Below are 20,309 nucleotides of genomic sequence, written 5' to 3' on the forward strand. Positions count from 1 at the left end.
CACCTATCTGAAACACCACACAGTGTTGATTAGTAAGCATGACTGTGCAGGAGAAGCTGCTGGCTGTGTGCTAAGAGTATACTTCTGGAGACTGTTTATTGTCAGGTGCAAGAGACATCTGCATTCACGCTTGCACAACTGCCTCATCACTGGATAGATGTATGTAAGAGTACATGTGTGGTAAGGGTTAATTTGAGTTTTGAACATGTGGGAACTACATAACCCATTGCATGAGTGAAAGGCAAATCTACCATGTTGATTTCAAATGTGTTAGCATTGCCCTCTCATTTGTGAGATATTGATTTGGGCTGAACGCTAACCAACACAGTTCATGACAACAAGCTTCCCCTTTCCTACGAATGCAATTCTAAAAGAACCAGAGTAACACGAATTAAATCTCTGACAACAATTCCTGTGTGCACACAGACTCATGGTGTGATTCTAGGCAGAAAACAAAATTTGATTGGCAATTTGAAAGCACACTTACTACTGTGGTAGAGCAAGTGATAATTACTCTAACAGTCTGACACATTGTCATTATAGTTTTCAGAAACAGAAAAGAGCACATGTCCAAACAGCTTTTTGAGACCATGAACATGTGTAACCTGGGTGACTGACTACACTCCAGCAACGGAAATCAGCCTTGGTGATGTTGAATGTATTAGCGTTACTCACTGCTACCTGAAACACCACACAGTTGTGAATACTAAGCATGATAGTACAGGATAAGCAGCTGGGTGTGTGCTAAGAGTCTGCTTCTGCAGACTGTGTATTTTCAGTTACAAGAGACATATGCATGGATGCATCCATAACAGCATAAACATTGTAGTAATGTATGTAAAAGTACATGTGTGGCAAGGGTTAATTGGAGTTTTGTATATGTAGGACCAAGCTCACCCATTGCATGATTAGAAGCAAAATCTACTATATCGATTTCAAATGTGTTAGCATTTGCCTCCCATTTGTGTGATACTGATGTTTGCTGAATGGAAACCATCACAGTTCCAAAAAAAAAAGCTGACCCTTTCCTACAAATGCCATTATTACAGAACCTTACCAACACAAATAAAATCTCTGACAACAATTAAAACATCCCCTTTCCTACCAATGCAATTCTAAAAGAACCAGAGTAACACGAAATAAATCTCTGACAACAATTCCTGTGTGCACACACACTCATGTTTTGATTCTAGGCACAAAACAGTATTCCTCAGTGATACCAGTACACCTTATCTTATGGTGAAGACGTACTCCATAATATTTTACAAGTTCAAGACAGTTAAAAATCTCCCAAAACACAAAATGTAAAAAACAACTTTAAAAGAAGAATCACAATTCTATTATTTATATCAAAATTCTCCACATACATCCCATCTCAAACTCATAACTCACCTTAAAAATTAGTTAGTTGAGAAAGAAATGTGGCACTCAAACAGCAGATTATCAGAGTCAGAATCTCAGAGCTGTACACCTCTCTCCTCTCACCAGAACCAGTAAATGGCAATGTTTCCCTCTCTTTTTTCACACATATACATGTTAACTTCAAATCACAGTGCTTCCCACATTTTTTCAAATGAAATCACACATTTCTATTGGTTGAAATTTTCAACCCTTTTCCAAATGAACCCTTCCCCCATTATGATTTCTACCTGCTTGCATAGCAACAGGTCATGGAACACTGGTGTGAGCAGAGAGGTCAGAAGTTCAGCACACAATGTTTCTATTTCAAAGAGCAAGAGTGCTTGACCTGTCAAACCTCACTGCAAATCCAAATTAATCTTCTGTGGGAACACAATTTTCTGAACCAATACAAAACATGCTTCTAAAAATGTAAACAGACAGCCTAGTTTTAACTGTAAAATGGTTTGAATCAGCCAATGAGTTCTTTTTATTAAAAAAAAAATATGTATGCCTCCATTTTACAACTGACTTTCATTTCATATTGCCATTCTACTGAAAGACACCTCCTGAGTGCATCCAGATCTCCTTGGAAGATGTTCACAGTGTGGATTGTAGGTCACAGCTATGTCTTCTGGAGTGAAAAGTATGCAGAAAAAAGAGGTATGATGAGAGACCTTGCTTTGCCAAATGTAGACATTAAATGGATTGGTCAGAGAGGGTTAAAGTGGCACCAATTAATGCCTTTGGTGAAATCTTTTCTACATCTCCAACAGCCTAACCTTATTATTGTGCACTGTGGTGGAAATGACCTAGGCACTTTAACTGGGGTAGGTCTGAAAAATGCTTGTTAAGGACACCTTTGTGCAATTGATGGTGCTTTTTCCACAAACTGCCTTTGTATATTCTAATATATGCCAAAGGCAAAAGTGGAACTGGTCCAACCAATTTTGTCCACAGATTGACAAAGCAAGGAAGCACGTCAACAAATCTGTTTCTGCTTTCCTCAGAGACTATGGTATGGGTTCTATATACCACAACAACTTGCGTTACAACATGCAAGGCATTTATAGAGGAGACGGTGTACATTTCACAGATGAAGGCAACAGAGTCTTCCTCTTGAACTTTAGACTCTGCATCGGTACTTACTTGTAGGTACCACAAAAAAACACTTCATAAACACAACGGCTCTTTTTAGAGCCCCCTAATATCTAAACACTTAAATGTGATTTTTAAATCTATTTTTTTTAAAAATTTTGCCGTGCGCACCCCGCGATTTAAAAAAAAAAATATAAAATGTTTTTTTCATACTTTTTGGTCCTTCTTGGACCCCCTGACAAACGCTAGGGGGTCTGCAACTCTCTTCGTTGCCCCCTTTTCACATTCTCCTCCTTTGTTTATCAGTGTGAGACACACAAAATGGTGGCCGACACTTCCTGATTTCGACCGATTCGAATGTTTACAGTCATATAACCACCAATCAGAATTAAGCTCGCGCACGGCAGCGTGCGCGTACGGTAAGCTTACCGTACGCGCTCGGAGCACGCCTATAGCTATATATATGCTTTTAAATGCTATTTTCTCAGGAACTACTTAACAGATTTACACCAGAACTGCAAAAGGCACATGCCTGACCTGAGGACTACCTCTTTGCCAAATTTCAAGTAACTCTGTTCAGCCGTTCGGGCTGTAGCTTGGACTAAAGGTCCTATGGGAAAATGCATGGGGAAAATGCGTTTTGGGACCCCCCCTTTTTCTCAGCCCCTGCTTGATGAATCCCCCCGAGACTTTCAGGGAAGGAGCAGAGCATAGCGCCCCACCTATTTCGCGAGGATTCGTCAATCGGCGCAAAAGTTATTCAAAATAGAATGTTGCGGATTTCCTATGGAAACACGGTCCTAACTATAACTATCTACTGGCGACCGCCAGTAGATAATATATATATAAATATGATACAAATCCAATTGAAAATATATTTAATATTACATATTGAGCAAAACATATACTAAGGATAAATGCATAGAACACATACCTATAAAGATTATATTGAATTAAAAAAACTTAAGAAATTGGCTTGAACCAAAAAAAGAAAGAAAACATTAATTTTTCCTTAAATGTACTTATTTTCATTACCTCCCCTATAACACCACAAAATTCAAAAGCCACCTCTAAATAAAAAAAAATATGTACTTACCTAATACACTTAGTACTTACGAATTAAAGAATATTAAGAATTAAAAAACTAAACAAAAATATTAAAACTTAAGAAAATACCCACAATTTATACACTTGTAATTGTGAAACATCACATGTAAAATTAAAATGTAAAAACAGAAATTAGACAATTAAAACATATTTTAAGCTATAAAGATAATTTTGTTCAACTTGTAAATATAAACTTAGTAAAATTAATATACTTCACACCCTTTACTCCTATAAAAGTAAAATGCACACAACAAAATGATAACCGATAACCATAAATAAATATAAATCAATGAAATTAATATTATAGATCAAATAGTTTAAATAAAAAAAATAAAAAAATACTTACCACCCCACCCTTAAGCCCCTATAAACCCCAAAAGCCACGCCTAAAATAACTTACCCAGTTTAGATATTAAAATGTGCTAATAAATAGTTAATATTAATTAAGAACTTATTATTAATAAATAAAAAAAATAATAATTCACAACAATTTACCCATAAAAACCCCACAAACTGCATCGAAAACAATTAGAAAATTACAATAATCAGTTAGAAAATAATTATTATTTAAAAACAAGCAAATCATAATAATTTTGAAATTACTCACCCCAATTAGCAATATAAAACCAAAAATAAATAAATATTAAAAAACAAAACATAATCATTATTGTGTTAAAATTAAATTAATTCACAACCTATTCCATTTTAAAACTTGACAGAGATTAAAATTGCAATTTTTATAGACTTTGCCAACTACTCGGAAGCTTCTATTTTGACAGATTTCAGGCAGGAAAATGACACTTAACACACTTATATTAGCAACAACAAGTGATAAACCCACTTCCCGCTAGGGAAGTAAAAAACGTTAAATTTTATTACAATAAAATTGGTAACGTCTAAAAACCTAACACATATATTAAACAATATAAACAATTATTAATGAAATACATAAAGTCACATACTTTTAAAATATATACTACAATACATGAAAATAATGTAAAACAATGTTTTTTAAACAAGTAGATTTTTTACAAAATTAATACAATTTAATGTATTATTTAAAATGATATTTGAGTTATAACCAATATTCTTAAACACGATATTCTTGCTTTAGATATTTCAGAATCATGATATTTAAGAATAGATTTTTCTGTAGGGCTACATTTTCTAAACACTAATGGGTCCATTAGGATGTAGGGTGGTGGGACCACCGCCGCGCTGGCGGTGCGGAAAAATGCCTTTTTCCGCCCGCTAGCAGCAGACATCACGTCTGCCATATTATTATGGTCAAACATAGGCCAATTCCCGAATGTTGCGGTGCGACGCGTACCACAAATGAAAGTGCAACCGCGGCGGTGGGAGCCAATGGAGACCCTCCGCTGTGCAAAATGACGTCCTTCCTGGTCCACAAATTAGGATGGCTCAAGCAAGCAGACGCACCGCAGCGGAGACACCGCCCAACCAGAGACGGCGGAAACTCGACAGCAGAGCACGAAACCAGAGTCCCTGTGCACACCACCCGGACACGACCGCAATGGACACAGCTCTACACGTCTTTCCGGTGCTGTACCTGCTACATCACCAGGAACTCATGGACCGTCGCGGACGCCGCCGCAGGTACGCAATAACACAACACATAACACACAACCCACGGCCTGACACAGTGTCCAAATCCAAATCAGACAACCTAGGGGGGATAGAGACACATCCCCAAGGGCACCCACACATCACCCACCTGCCACAAATTCACCACGCAGCATCCTGGACACACAGCTACCGCCACCATGCAGCAATGTCCCGGTCACGTCACCGCAGCAGTGAAAACAAGCAAATACCTGCGCAATGCAGAAGACAGGGCCAGTGCCAGGCATTGGCATGGCACAAAGACCACAGGGCAACACCCACACTCTGGGGACTCTGTGTGCTCTCATTTGGACCCTGTGCAAGTGGACCCTTATCCCAAGGAATCTTGTGCCTGGACCTAATTGTTGTATCTGCCTTCACTGTTCGCCGGGCCCGCTTCGCGGATCCCGCTTCACGGGACAAATTAGTGGAGCCCTTGCAGTTCGTACGGCAGCTGGGGGGTTTGTAGCAGTACACCAGGGCTGCGAGCGTTTTACGGGGACTCCATTTCCCAGGAGTCCCCGCTTGGCCATCAGCTGACAACCGGCACGCTCTCCCTGCCAGCCACGCCCCCAGCGCACCGGTTGCACTTAAGAAAACTTTCTTTTCCCGGTGCTAGTGGGACTCTGTGTGCTCTCATTTGGACCCTGTGCAAGTGGACCCTTATCCCAAGGAATCTTGTGCCTGGACCTAATTGTTGTATCTGCCTTCACTGTTCGCCGGACCCGCTTCGCGGGTCCCGCTTCATGGGCCACGCCCCTAGCGCATACGTATTTAATTACGCTCGCGTCCGCGAATGCGGGTCGCGCACGGGTCGCAGCTCGGAGCGAAGCCCGGGCTAAGGGCGGGCAGTCTGTGGCAGTCCAGGGCCGGATCGGGCCACCCCCCTGATAATATCATTGGTACGTTTAGACGTATAGGGGTTTTACTACTATTATTAATATTTGATTATTGTTATAGCCTGTGTTAATGTCCACCCGCTCAGGGAAGAGCCTTAGGAGAGGTGGTGAGGGTGGAGCCAGTTGTATTACAGGCACTATGGATCAGTTTATCACACGGGTAGCTGCTGTCATAGAGAAGGAGATTGTAATGACAGAGCGGTGTCTCTCCCTAGAACTTCCTCTGTCGAAACGGTCCTCATTGGGTTCCCTGGCACTTGTTACTTCGCCTGTATGTAGTTTAGATCCCCTTGTAATCACATCCCCTCCACCGGAGCCGTCACGGGTTGCATCTTTGAGGGCCAGCATAGATAGGTTGGAGAGCTTGGCAGCCATATCCATTCCCCCTCCCATCGACAGCTGTAGTGCTGACTCTTGCTCCAGCGAATTCCCTGTCCTACCAACTCGCCCAATTACTCTAACTACCCAAGTTAATATATCCCTCAGCCACCTGTGTTACCTCTAACGGTTTCTACGACTATAATTGACAAGAAAAGGATTGCCAGCCCACGTAAAGGCAGCTTCCCTAAACTTTATAAGAGGCCAAGGAAATATGGTGTAAGGGGAATAGGAACTAAAGCGGGTGAGGGGCTGGCCACGAAAAATTCTGGGTTGGGAAAGGGGGGGGATCATTCAGGTCTTATGATTGAGGACGCATGTGTGGATCTTACATCAGACTGCCATTTAGTTCCATCTAATGACTCTGTATCAATTTCACAACTTGAAGATCTGATGAAAACTTTATTGTCTCCGATTGTGGATAGAGTAAAAGAGTTGGGAGAGAGGCTGGATAGATTTGAACAGACAACCTTGGATAATTTTTTCTCTCTGAAAACCCTTATCAAATTGTATTCTAAAAATAAGGAGGGTGGACAGGGAGGTGATAGTGGCACCCGGATGCCTGCTGCATCCACTCAGGACATATCTACCGCCTCTAACACAGCAAACACTGTAAATTTGTTGGCTGTGGCTAATGTACCTCCTACTCAGGTTGCGGATACTTTAGGTGGTATTAGTCAATTGGGCCTAGTACAATCGAGTGTGTCGAAGCCTCCCAATGTCCCGGTACAGAAGCCTATTTGGGCTGAGTTGCCGGGTAGGAAGGGACCTCCTAAATATAAGGGAACCTCAAATGGGATTGCTAAGGGCAATGGTCCTGACCAAGCTTACTCAACCAGAATTTGTACTAACCCCCCCAGAGAAACCCAGTCAGAGGAATCTTTCCCAAAAGAGTCTCCTACTTTTCCACCGATGAATTTGCCCCCTGAGTGCCACCCGTATGTTGCTATACTTACCAACGTACCCACTTTGAAGGAAGATCATCATGAATCCTACCAGGCTTTAAAAAATAAAACCATGCACTGGTTAAAGACTAATAGACCTCTCCCCAGAGGTTTAGATGGGTTGATCCTAGGAGTGAGAAGGGTAGGGTGGGTAGGATATGGTCGTAAGCACCTAGAAGGAGATTGTGTGGTGGTAAACTTCAAAGACACTAGGGTTGCTCAAACTATTTGCAATCCAGAGTATGCAATTGGGGGGACAAGCATTGGTGTAGTAGATTTAACCTATTTTTACCCTAGGACTGCAGCAAATTACAATGGTTTACATTCTGGTGGGGGTTGGAGCAACGACCCTATTTATCCCGTGAATCCTGCTATCCCTCATTTATTTCAACTGGCAGTTTGGCCTGGGTTTTATGGGAGGCCGTCGGGATATTGAACCGACTCGTGCCTTGGGGTGGCCTGCAGGGATCAATGCCCAGGTGTTGCTCCTGTGCCTAACGTGTCGGATGAAAGCAATGTCTCTTTTCCCTCTCAGTTGGATGAAGCCACTAATCTACCACAGGACTTTAACTGTAGGGAGTTTGCTGTGGCGGATCCAGATATTAAGATCCTTTGCTGGAATGTCGCGGGCCTTTCAAGGAAGCTGGGACTACCGGACTGGAACGGGCTTGTAGAGGGCTACTCCATTTGCATTTTTCAGGAAATATGGTGCAGGGAGCCCTGCCATAAGGTAGGGTATTCGACATATTTTGTTCCTGCTGTTCCCCCAGTCTCAGGGAAGGGACGCCCCTCGGGCGGTCTCCTCATATGGGTTGATGTTGCTCTTGATTTTCAGGTGGTTCAGCATCCTACCAATTCTCCCGACCTCCTCAATATTACTATAAAGGGAGCACGGGGTGGCCTCCTCCTGGACATTTTTAATGTCTATGCCAGAGGCACGAAGGGTGGTATATTATCGGCCACAATATCCTTATTAGAAGGTCTGCTCAGGCAGCGCCCCAATAAATCTCGCATCTTGGTGGCAGGAGATCTGAATTGCACGTTTGAGCCTTTGGGCCTGGACGACATATTGGGAAGTGGTGAGGAGGACTCCAGGAGGGGTATTCCTGCCCTAGCGCTGCCTCCCATTAAGAGGTGGACCCAAGTGGCGGTACAGATTACCTCACTCAACATGGAATTTGACCTTAGGGCTGTTAATGGGAGGTCCAAGTCTGACCTAGTGGGTGCTCATACTTATAATAGGCCAAATCATACGTCTAGAATAGATTATATTCTTCTTGACGCAAGTCTATGGAGCATTCTCAAGGATATGGAGATCATACCTACAATTGAGAGTGATCACAATCTCCTCTCACTCACTCTCTTTTCCCAGTGGTTAACTGATAAGGGGGGATTATCGTTCCATACAGCACCTAATTCCCACAAAGTTTTCCCATCTAATTGTGGTAGACGGCTGAAGTGGGCTAAGCTTATTATGTCCGAAGAGAAAGTGGCGGATATAGGGGCACTCCTGGCTGCAGCACAGTGTAAGTCGGAGTCGCTGACCCGATCGCCCGAGGAGATTACGTTGACCTTCTGTGACTTAACTAGGGCTTTGAGCAACCTATTTATTCTCCCTAGCATGGCTTCCCGTGCTAACAACAGGAAGTTGCTGCCGAAAACGCAGTGTTGGTTTACGAAAAAATGCAGAGTTAAGAAAAAAGCACTGGTAGGGGCTGTTAAATCTAAATCCCAGGTAGCTATCAGGCTTGCAAGGAAAGATTACTCCCAGACTTTAAAGGCAGCAAAAAGAGAGGGGGAGGAGAAGTTCTGGGCGGACCTCTTGGCTGCAAGCCTGGACAGGAATGCTAGGGGTTTTTGAAGTTTGCTAAGATCCAGGGATAGGCCTGTTGACACTTTGCTGACATGTAATATCCCAGCTCAGAATTGGTTTAGCCACTTCTTGTCCCTTTATACCCCTGTCGAGGGGGTCCTTAACGACTCCTTTGCTCTGATGGATGAGGCAGTGGACACTGAGGCCGATCCCTTTACTGATAGAGAAGTGGAGCTCATAATCAAGTCCCTGGTCCCCCTAAAAGCTGCTGGGCCTGATGGGATACCCGGTGACTTGTTACGTGCCAATCCTAAGCAATGGGGGAAGTTGGTTTCCACTTTATTGAATGCTATTATGGGGGGAGCATCCGTACCTGAATCTTGGAAAGGGGCGGAGGTTGTCCCGATATTCAAGAAGGGATGTCGGGACAACCCCGCTAACTACAGGCCCATAAGCCTCATTGATTCATCCCAAAAGGTGGTAGGGAAGGTGATTCTGGGGAGGATCCTTCAATGGGTGGATGATAATTAGATTTTATCTGATTTCCAGGCTGGCTTTCGCTCTGGAACCGGGACTATTGAGCAAGTCTTTAGACTGGCGCTCCTGTATTGGAAGGTGGTGGTGCTGGGCAAGGGCAGTCTCTATTTAGCCTTCATTGACCTTAAGACTGCCTTTGACCTGGTACCTAGGGAGGAACTGTGGAGGGTCTTGCAGGGCTTGGGGGTGCCGTCCTATATCTTATCACTCCTGATAAAACTACATACAGGCAACTATGCGCAGGTGCGGTGGGGTAAGAATGGGGAGAAAACTGATAGAATTCCAGTAAGTAGGGGTGTCCGCCAGGCATGTGTGCTAGCTCCCACCCTATTCTCTCTTTATGTGAATGGGGTGGTTGAGCATTTGCTACAAGAACCTGCTGATGCACCGTCCCTGGCGGGCACTCGGATCCCCACACTGCTTTTTGCAGATGATACCCTCCTTATTGCAAAGACCCCCCAGGGCCTCCAAAAACTTCTTAATCGCTTCCAGGAGTTTTGTTCCCTTAGGGGATTGGTGATCAATGTTGATAAGACCAAATATTTGATCATGAATCCCCCTGTGAAACTGGGGCGCCTTCCTGTGTTGAACTCTGTTTACCTGGAGAGGGTATCAGAGTTTGATTACCTAGGAATCCGCCTCAGCGACTCTATGTGTTGGACTCCGCACATTAACAAGATGCTCCTTAACCATAAAAGGGTGGGTGGTGCCTTGCTCAGGGAACATCGTTCCTCCACAAAACAATTTATTGCCCCAGTTGTGGAGATTTATAAAGCTAGAGGGGTTAGTACTGCTTTGTACGGGGCAGAGTTGTGGGGCATAGGCAATCTCGATGTACTTGCAAAATCGGAGAGCAAATTTTTGAAAGATCTGATGGCTCTCCCTTCGAGCACACCCACAGTTCCAGTCTTTCTGGACTTAGGTTGCAGATCAATTGCGGACCAAGCTCGACTACGTCCCCTGCTCTTGTGGGCCCGCTTGTGGAGGGTCCCCGAACTAGCCTCCTATGCGGAGGGACTGTCCGAGGTGATGTCTATGGGGGGCTGGTATAAGATCAAATGGTTGAGGGACGTTAAACATCTTTTGGGGGAGTTGGGCTTAGGTGAAGCTTGGGATACTCGATCTGCCCCTCCCAAAGCCACTCTAAAGAAATTGTATTGGGATTGGGTTTCGTTTAAACTTACTGTTGATCCACGCCAATGTAAGTCAACTGTAGCCTTTTTGAGGATTAAAGACGTGGTAGCTTACGAACCATATCTCGATATGATTCCCATTCCTTTTGATAGGGCTTTATATTTTAAATTCAGAGTAGGGATCCTACCTGTAGGTGACTTGATATCCCGGTGGAAATTGTCCCCCCAGCCCTCTCCCTTTTGTGCCCTTTGTTCCACGCGGGTCGAGACTGTGGCACATATTCTCTTTGAATGCCCTGACTATTGCTCTCCCAGGAGGCACTGGCTCAGACCACTCTGTAGACAGTTGGGAACTCGCAATCACACTGTGGCCCTGCGCATTTTATTGTCTGACACATCCACTTTGGTGGTCTGTGGTGTGTCTAAATTTTTAAAGTGGTCCTGGATAATTCGTGCAAAAAGGCTTTCCGTATCAATTTAATTCTGATTTTAATTGTACTAATTGTATTTATTAAGTTATTGCTTTTATTGTTTTGTTGGAAAAGTGTTCTTTTTCTGTTGTTTTCCTTAACTGTTGAATTGCTTTTAAGATATTTTATGTATCGAAATAAAGCCTATCAATCAATCAACACCCACACACTACCACACCCCATGAAGGAACATGCCATGTGCCCCCCCAGTGCACCCCATGCACAACAACAAGCCAGGGCAATACATACTATGCACCACACAACCAACAATCATGGAGACACACAATGCAGGAGTGGCTGCAAAGGAATACACAACACACAGCACAGTAGCACAGGGCCAGGGAAACACACACTACACCACACTCAGGGAAAAAGCAATGAGGACAAGCAACAAATGAACACACACAAGGAAGCAACATCCAAATGGACACACAGCCTGCACAGTCACACATACATGTCACAGACTGACACACACACACACACATACACACCCCACATGCCAACAGCAATGGAGCACAACACATAGGGAAACCAAAGTGGGATGCACACAAATGGAAGGCCTTGGAGACACCCAACAAGCATGTGTACATCACATCAACACAAGGAACAGAGCACAACACCCACACACCATAAAAACACTTATGGCTGGCACAGTCAGTGAAATCAAACCACAGGGAGACAGCAAGGCAAACCATGTACAGGCACAAGGATGAAAGGAAGGCCCTGAACTCAAACTGGGAACAGCCACACATACATACAACTACTTCACAGGAGTACACAAGCAGCACTACACACAGGGTCCATCTACACACCTCAGGACTGACAAACACCAGTAAGAATCTACACACATACCCCCCTCACACCAGCAGCACACACCACCAGTGCCAAACACACTGAAGCCTGCCAATACTTGACAGGCAATACACACACAAACAACCACACACCCTGGGCTCAGCCACAAAAATCACAAATACACACACAGGGATGCCACCAAAAATGTGGAAACAAATACAACAGACAAACACATCACCGAACTGAAACACACAGAGCCACAACAACAACAACAGACATGCCCTGTGCAGCTAAACTGGGGAAAGGCAATGGGAGCACAGACACAACAGTAGTGCACAACCTCATCACCCAGGAACAATGCACAGACAACATTCCACAACACACACAAGAAGTGCACCATCACAGAACAACATAGCCACAGCAAACAAACAACAGATGCACAGGCAGAACAATCACATAGCAAACATAGCATGACATCAGGGGATGCACAACAGGCAATCACAAGGCAACATACACACAGCACAGCAAGCACAACAAGCTGAGTGTGCACATCAAGCATACCAGGCACACACATAAATCAGAACAGCAACACACACAACCCAATACAGCACAGCACAAAGACAACAGCACACCCAGGAAGTGAAGCAATAACACAAACAACACACATACATCCAACACAACACCCAATAGATGCACAAGTCTGGGACACAAAAGTGGAAACAACTTGACCACAGGACTGGGCAGCACACACAGCTGAACTGCATAGCAGCAACCATGTCTGACAAATAGCACCAGAACATCACACATGACCCATTGGGGAAATGCACTGAGTGACACATTGACCCTGGACAAAGAACTGCACCACAAAGCACAGTAGCACAAATGAAGTCATGGGGAGGCGCACACACAAACAAACCAAGGGGACAGCTCACACCAAAGTGTAGTGTACTGCATGTCAGTAGGGGACATGGCAGGAGTGTACCATACACAAAGAGAGGGAGTGCAGATCCACAATGGGTAGGCAGCTGAAGCACAGATAGGGAATGGGATGACAAAACACACAACATGCCACACTGGAGGCAAGAATGCACCATGGGACAGCAAGGCATGAGAAAACACAACCACAATGGCAGTGTGGAGCAGCAGGTCTGCACAGTCCCCACAAACAGCAACAAGACACATGGATGTGCAACAAAACACAACACTGACTTGCCAGTAACACCATCTGCATACTCACAAGTGACAAAAACAACAAGTAGTAGTCAGACACAACTGCAAGGACACAGGACACACCAACACACTGCACAGTGCACAACATACAACTCACACATGGGCATACAACCACATCCTCAGGGATGAACAATCAAAACAACAGGCACACGACTCCTGGGTGACACATGTGTGTAGTTGACATTGCAGAGGCATGCACACATCAACACTCCCCACAAACTCACCCCCTTCACACTGCACAATACCTGGTCATCCAAGAGCACACATGGAAAGTAAGCCATGGGACTAGGATGACTGGCCATCACAAGATGACCACACACATACACCACTGGGCACACATATAGGAAGAACACACACATGATGACCCTGGACAGCCTGCCTGATATACTGTGTGCAGAAACCCACCCTGTGCTGGCAGTGCCCCCCAACCTAACATGTGTACAATAGAGCCAACATGAACTAATCAAGTAAATGACTACTAATAAACATTAGAAATTGACACCATTGCCACCACAAGTATCTGGACCAAGAAGAACTGAAGCCCCTGTCACTCCTGAAAAAAAGAGAGCAAGTGAGCCCAAACATTGACCATGTTGAAGTGCCACACAGACCATGTGGCACAGTAAACCATTTACACACAGCAAAATAACTTTATTCAGTAAGGACACTGACAAAATAGACAACTGGAGCAACTGTTTTTATTCACAAATTGCACAGATAGGCACCATGAGAAGAGAAAAGTAAGGCACAAAATGCAGAGTATGTCCATGAGAAGCTGCACAGTCAAGGGCAAAACAGCAGTGAACAACAAGGACAATGGCCAGGGCAGGGTGCAAAGTATGTCCATGAGAAGCTGCACAGGCAAGGGCAAAACAGTAGTGAACAACAAGGCCAGTAGCCAGGGCAGGGTGCAGAGCATGTCCATGAGAAGCCGCACAGGCAAGGTCAAAACAGCAGTGAACAACAAGGCCAGTGGTCAGGGAAGGGTGCAGAGCATGTCCATGAGAAGCTGAACAGGGAATGTGTGCGACTGCACCTTTCCATGGCCAGCAACACAGTCAGGGGCAACAATGTGCAGTACAGGCCCTCCTGTGTGAGACACAGGTGTGTGAGGGTGACTACTTGGCTGTCAGGCAGACTGGGAGCTGGCTGTGGCTCAGGGACTGTCGGGGCACTTAAAGGGGGAGAGAGCGGAACAACTAGGTAGAGCGATCAGTGTCTTGGCATGCTTGAGGGCTGCTTGGACCAGGTGGTGTAGTGGCACGTGGAGGTGGAGTCATGCAGACGGGAGACACGGTGTGTCTGGGAGATTGTGGAGGGGTGGCCTTCCACTTCTTGGGGATCCTAAATGGCTTGACTGACTGTGGATCAATGGGAAGTGGTGTGGGCACAACAGGCACACTCACCACCACTGCTGCAGCAAGTGCAGGCTCTGGCAGCCCCTATGGAGATGTGCTGGACCCAGTGGAACGCTTTGCCTTGCTTCGCCTCTGCCCCCCCTTCCCCTGTTTACTAGGTGTCACCTCTACAGCCCCCTCCGGCCCCTGCTTCACTATGTTTCAAATGGGAGTCGAGGTGGTTGGTGATACTGCCTTTGAGCCCTTCCCAGGTGTACCCTTGGCATGCACCTCCTCCTTGGTGGGCACAGATACTGTACGATTATCTTTGCGTGATGCCTTAGGGGCAGGAGAGTCCTTGGATGGGGATGCCACTGAGGCATGTGTGCCTGAGGTCTTCTGCTTTGCTAATTGTCCGCTGGTGTAGCCTGACGGGCTTTACTCCCTGCGCTCTTGAGTGCCTTTGGTCTTCTGTGGGGAAGGGCAAATGCATGCCACAGGCACCCAGGCCAGCAGCCACGTACATGCCACAGCATCACACTACCAACATCACAGAGGCCAGCACTGGCACAGGCTCTGTATACATGCAGCCACTCTCATCCAAATTCAGACTCCCCAAATGCTCACCCCTGGCTTGCTGCTGATGCTCCTTCAAACGTGCATCCAGCTCAGGCTGTGTCACTGCCAAGATGCGCCCCATTAGTGGTGTCATGCTGTGCCGTGCCAGACGCCCAGTGCGAGGAAGCAGCCCCAGGGTCATCTCTGCCACATTCGTTGCCAGCTGGCTAATTTCATCCCATCTCTTGTGGCAGTGGGTGTGCCATCGGCTTGAGCCCCCCAGGGCTCGCACCTTCGCTGCAATGGCCCTCCACACGGCCTTATGCTGGTGTACCTTGAGCTGCAAGCATGGGAGACAGGAGGGAGAAATGATCAGGTATACAGTGCCATGTAACAACATCTATCAGTATAGCAGCAAGATACAACCAAATCACATATTCAACGATAGATCAATCAGAGACTATAGTACAGCCCACATGTGACCCCTGCATGGGAAAAGCTGATGTTAAAGCATGCAGGTGTGAGGGGTAAGACAGTCCCTGCACATCTCACACACATTCATGATGCCAGCACTGAAACCTGCCTGCCCACATCTCCAGTCAATTGTTGGGTTGAGCAACACATACATCACATATCAACCTGTGTTGGGGGGGTGACCCACTGTGTCCAAGACTGCGCAGCCCTCAATGTCCCTGCCATGTGAATAGATAACTGTGTCATGGATGTCACATTGAGGGACATGATCTCACGAATACAAAATCCCCTTCAAAAGGGCGGTTGTGTGCAATCTACAGTGCTGAGATGGGCCACAGCTGGAGTGCAATGTGAAAAGACTGATGTCATACTCTGTAGAGAAAGTGATGTGTCCTTGTCTTAGTAGACGGGGACTGTGCAGCCCAGCTGGGTTCACACTGAGATGGACTTCAGGGGCACACACAGCCATCCAGCCAAGCAATCACTGTCCTGACTACAACATGAAAAACCTTCTGTGTCACTTTATGGCTGACAAAGCACAACACAGGTCACTCATACTTACATGTGCAGGGAGGGAAAGTTGTGGCATTGGGTACACACACCCTCCAACTGGATACAGCATGTTAGTCAGTGCATTACACTACTCCACACTCCCAGGCACATACTGCATCAGTCCACTACATGTGTGGCCCCCCTGCCCTACCACAACACTGTTTAAGACTCACCACGACATTTGGGGCACCATACAGCCTTGGGTACTGTGTGAGCACCTCGTCCACCAGGACCTCCAGCTCCTCGCTCGTGAAGGGACTGGCACGGATCTTCTCTGTCCTTGCCATCACTGTGGATGTGAGACAACATTAGGGGATTTTGGTGGCGAGGGTACCCAGACAGCAGTCCCTGGAGGCAGCAGCAGGAGACGGGTCTCAGGCAGCAGTCCCTGGAGGCAGCAGCAGGTGAGGGGGTCTCAGGCAGCAGTCCTTGGAGGCAGCAGCAGGTGAGGGGTCTCAGGCAGCAGGCTCTGTGAGCAGTGGCAATGTGAGGCTCACTCCCACATATATAGCCCCCTGGGGTCGTTCCAAAGGTGCCAAGCTGCAGCAATTGGTGGTCCATGTCTGTCTATACCTCAAATGCAGCCAATGACTGCCTCCGCGGTGGCGGAGCACACCTACCGCGATTTTCAAAATTGCATCATGACACCTCTATCGGGCTTCCCATTGGCCCTATGGCAAACTCCATGGCGGTGTAACACCGCTGGGGCCCGGGGTGCGCTACCGCTATGGTGCATCTTTCAAATGCACCCAATGACCGCCTCTGCGGTGATGGAGCACACCTACCGCGAACTTCAAAATTACATCATGCCACCGCTATCGAGCTTCCCATTGGCTCTAGGGTGAGCTCCAGGGCGGTGTAACACCGCTGGGGCCCAGGGTGCTCTACCACGATTTTAGTGGCAGAGCATGCCAACCGCCATTTCCACATTTCTCCATGCCTATGAGTACTGCACTGGTGTGAATGGGGGTGCTGGTGACACACCACCGGTGCCTGGCGGTAGCTAAATCGATATGGCTTGCCATGAATTGACATGAGACACCGCCATTCAGGCGGCGGAGCATGCAAACCACCATATGAGCATGTATACATGACTATGAGTACCGCACTGGTGTGAATGGGGGTGCTGGTGACACACTGCCAGTGCCAGGCGGTAGCTACCGTGATATGAGTACCATGCAATGGTGATGTCCATCTGTCACACATCAACAGTGCATAGTGCCAAGATGTTCAATGGCACATCATTGTGCACACGATGTCAATGTTCAATTTACTCCACTGATGGCTACACATGCCATGTTTGTGTGTGTGTAACGTACATTTGTCTGTACCCACTCACATGTCATTTGAGGATTTGATGTTGGTGTAGGCAGGACAGTGTAGTCCTGGACTGTACAATGTGTACACATGTCAATGTGTTGAGATCCAGTGACAATCACAGCAATGCTCGTTTTGATGAATGTTGATCTAATTAGCATTGCCTCTCATGTCTGCTCATGAACACATTCATCATTCCAGCGCCGACTGTGGTCATTGTGTGGTGGATGTGTGCCAGGTTGAAATGACGGGTACAGCTAGGTAGGAGACAGTGGTTTTGATTAGTTACACATATGCTGGATGCTAGACTCCCAGGCGTGCACATGTGTACTGTGGCCATATCCCTATGTGCAATCACATCGACAAAGGTGGTGTTTGAGGTACTTGTCTTGTGTAAGTCGAAACGTGTGCCCTTTATGTAGCTGAAGGTGTCCCTCTATGTAAGCTGGTCTGTTAGTCACTCTAGATGTCAGTCATTGTTGTCGTTGTGTCATCCTGAACGTGATATGCTGTGCACATCTCTTGGTGTATTGAATTGACGTGTCGACTATCAACTCCAATAGGAGGAGGCCAAATTTGATTCGTCACTTGACGGTGCTGGAGGACATGGAGGATGTTGCGATCATATAGAGAAATGCCTCCTGGACAGAGCCACCCCGAAAACCCTGTGTGTTCTGTTGGATCCCCACCTGCAGCCACGCAGGACATATCCAACAGCTTTCACCTCTACTTATAAGATGATGGCAGCCCTGCATTTTTTTGCGACAGGATCTTTCCAGGAGACTGTGGCCAGCGCTGGTGGGATGTCACAACCAATGTTCAGCATGGTGCAGCATGATGTACTGTCCACCATGATGCAATACAAGGACAGATACATCCATTTCCCCAGGGGTGCTGAATTGCCAGCTGTGAAGGGAGACTTCTATCCCCTTGGACACATCCCCAATGTTGTTGGGGCCATTGATTGCACCCATGTCGCTCTTTTGCCACCACAGGCAAGGAAGCACATTTACAGCAATCACAAGCATTACCACCCAATCAATGTGCAGGTGGTGTGCCTGGCAGATATTACCATCTCGCAGGTGTGTGCCAAATTCCCAGGCTCGGCCCACGACTCATACATCCTGAGGAACAGAATAGTGCACCAGTTGATGGATAATCTTCTTCCAAAGCGTGCATGGATTGTGGGTGATTATGCCTAGTTGTGTGGAGTGCTGTGTGTGGGACCTGCTCCCCTGAGACTCTGCGACATTGCAATGTCTATTTGTATTTGTCATACCTACGTGACTCTGCATATCTCAACCGTCCCTGGTTGCTGAGCCCACTGAGGAATCCCAGGTCCCCGGCTGATGTCCGCTACAATGAGGCCCATGGGAAGACACGTCATGTGGTGGAGCGCACTTTTGGCCTGCTCAAGTCACGTTTCCGGTGCCTGGACAAGACCGGAGGTGCATTGGCATACTCGCCGATGAAGATGTGTCAGATTGTTGTTGCATGCTGCATGCTCCACAACCTAGCCATTCGCAGGGAGATTCCCCTGCTCCTGGATGATGGTGAGGACCCAAGGCTCCAGTCTGCAAACCAAGGCATGTCCAGTGATGAGGACAGTGGAGAGGAGGAAGGTGTTGACCTGCGTGAACAGCTCATAACCCGCAACTTAACTTGACGGTGGGTGGCAATATGCAACATACCCATTGTCTGTTGTGATTGCTGTTGTAGTGAAGGGGCATGTGAGAATTGAAGCATCAGCCAGTTGTAGACTCAGTGGTGGTTGGAAATGTTTCTAGGACATGTCATTTGGGAACATCAACGGGACGTGTATGTTGACACTTGGGGGCCATTGTGAGATGTGCATGTTGGGTTATCCTGGTGTTAGAGCTTGTGTGATGTCTGTGATGCCACACCCAGACCAGTGACAGTTATTCTGTTGTCTTTCCCTAGGTGCCTTCGACTTCTCCTTGCCTACATACGGCCCATGCTCCTGGTACATTGTGATCATGTTGAAGACTGTACACCCTGCAGTAAACATGGAGCAGACACAACAACATGTTTGTGAGGATATTTTATTTACTATGGTGAGATGCAAGGGGGGTGTACATTTACATTGGGGGGTGAGTTGACAGTCGTGGTAGATGAGATGGTCAAGTAGTCACCACATTGCTGTGGTGACCCAGTCCAACAGGCAGATGCCAGTCACAAGGCAGTGTGGGGTAGGACAGTCAAAAGAGTCAATGCAGTGGAGGGGAGTGTTGCCATCATGGATGGCTCCGTGACTTGCGTCTGGCAGGCGCTTTGCCTCCAGATACTCACAGGGTCTTCTTGGGACGGCCCCTTTGTCGTTTGGCAGGGGGGGTCCTGCTGCAGGGCCAGTGGGGTCTGAGGACTCACCCCTCTCTGTGGGCGCAGGGGAGGATGGTGAACTGTCAGTGTGCAGCACACCAGAGGGAGGCAGAGGTGTTGTCTTGGACACATCCTGTCCCTCAGTACTGCCACTTGTGGTGGTGGTGGTGGTGGCTGTGGCTGCACAGGCCATGACAGCAGGGGTCTGCTGTGGAGTTGTTGTTGCTGCAGATATGGTGGGCGGATGCTTGGGTCCTGGGACCTGTTGCTCCCTGGCACACCAGATGGGCCGGCCTCGAGATCATCGTC

Source organism: Triturus cristatus, chromosome 11 (assembly GCF_964204655.1).
Source record: "Triturus cristatus chromosome 11, aTriCri1.1, whole genome shotgun sequence".
Taxonomy (NCBI): Eukaryota; Metazoa; Chordata; class Amphibia; order Caudata; family Salamandridae; genus Triturus; species Triturus cristatus.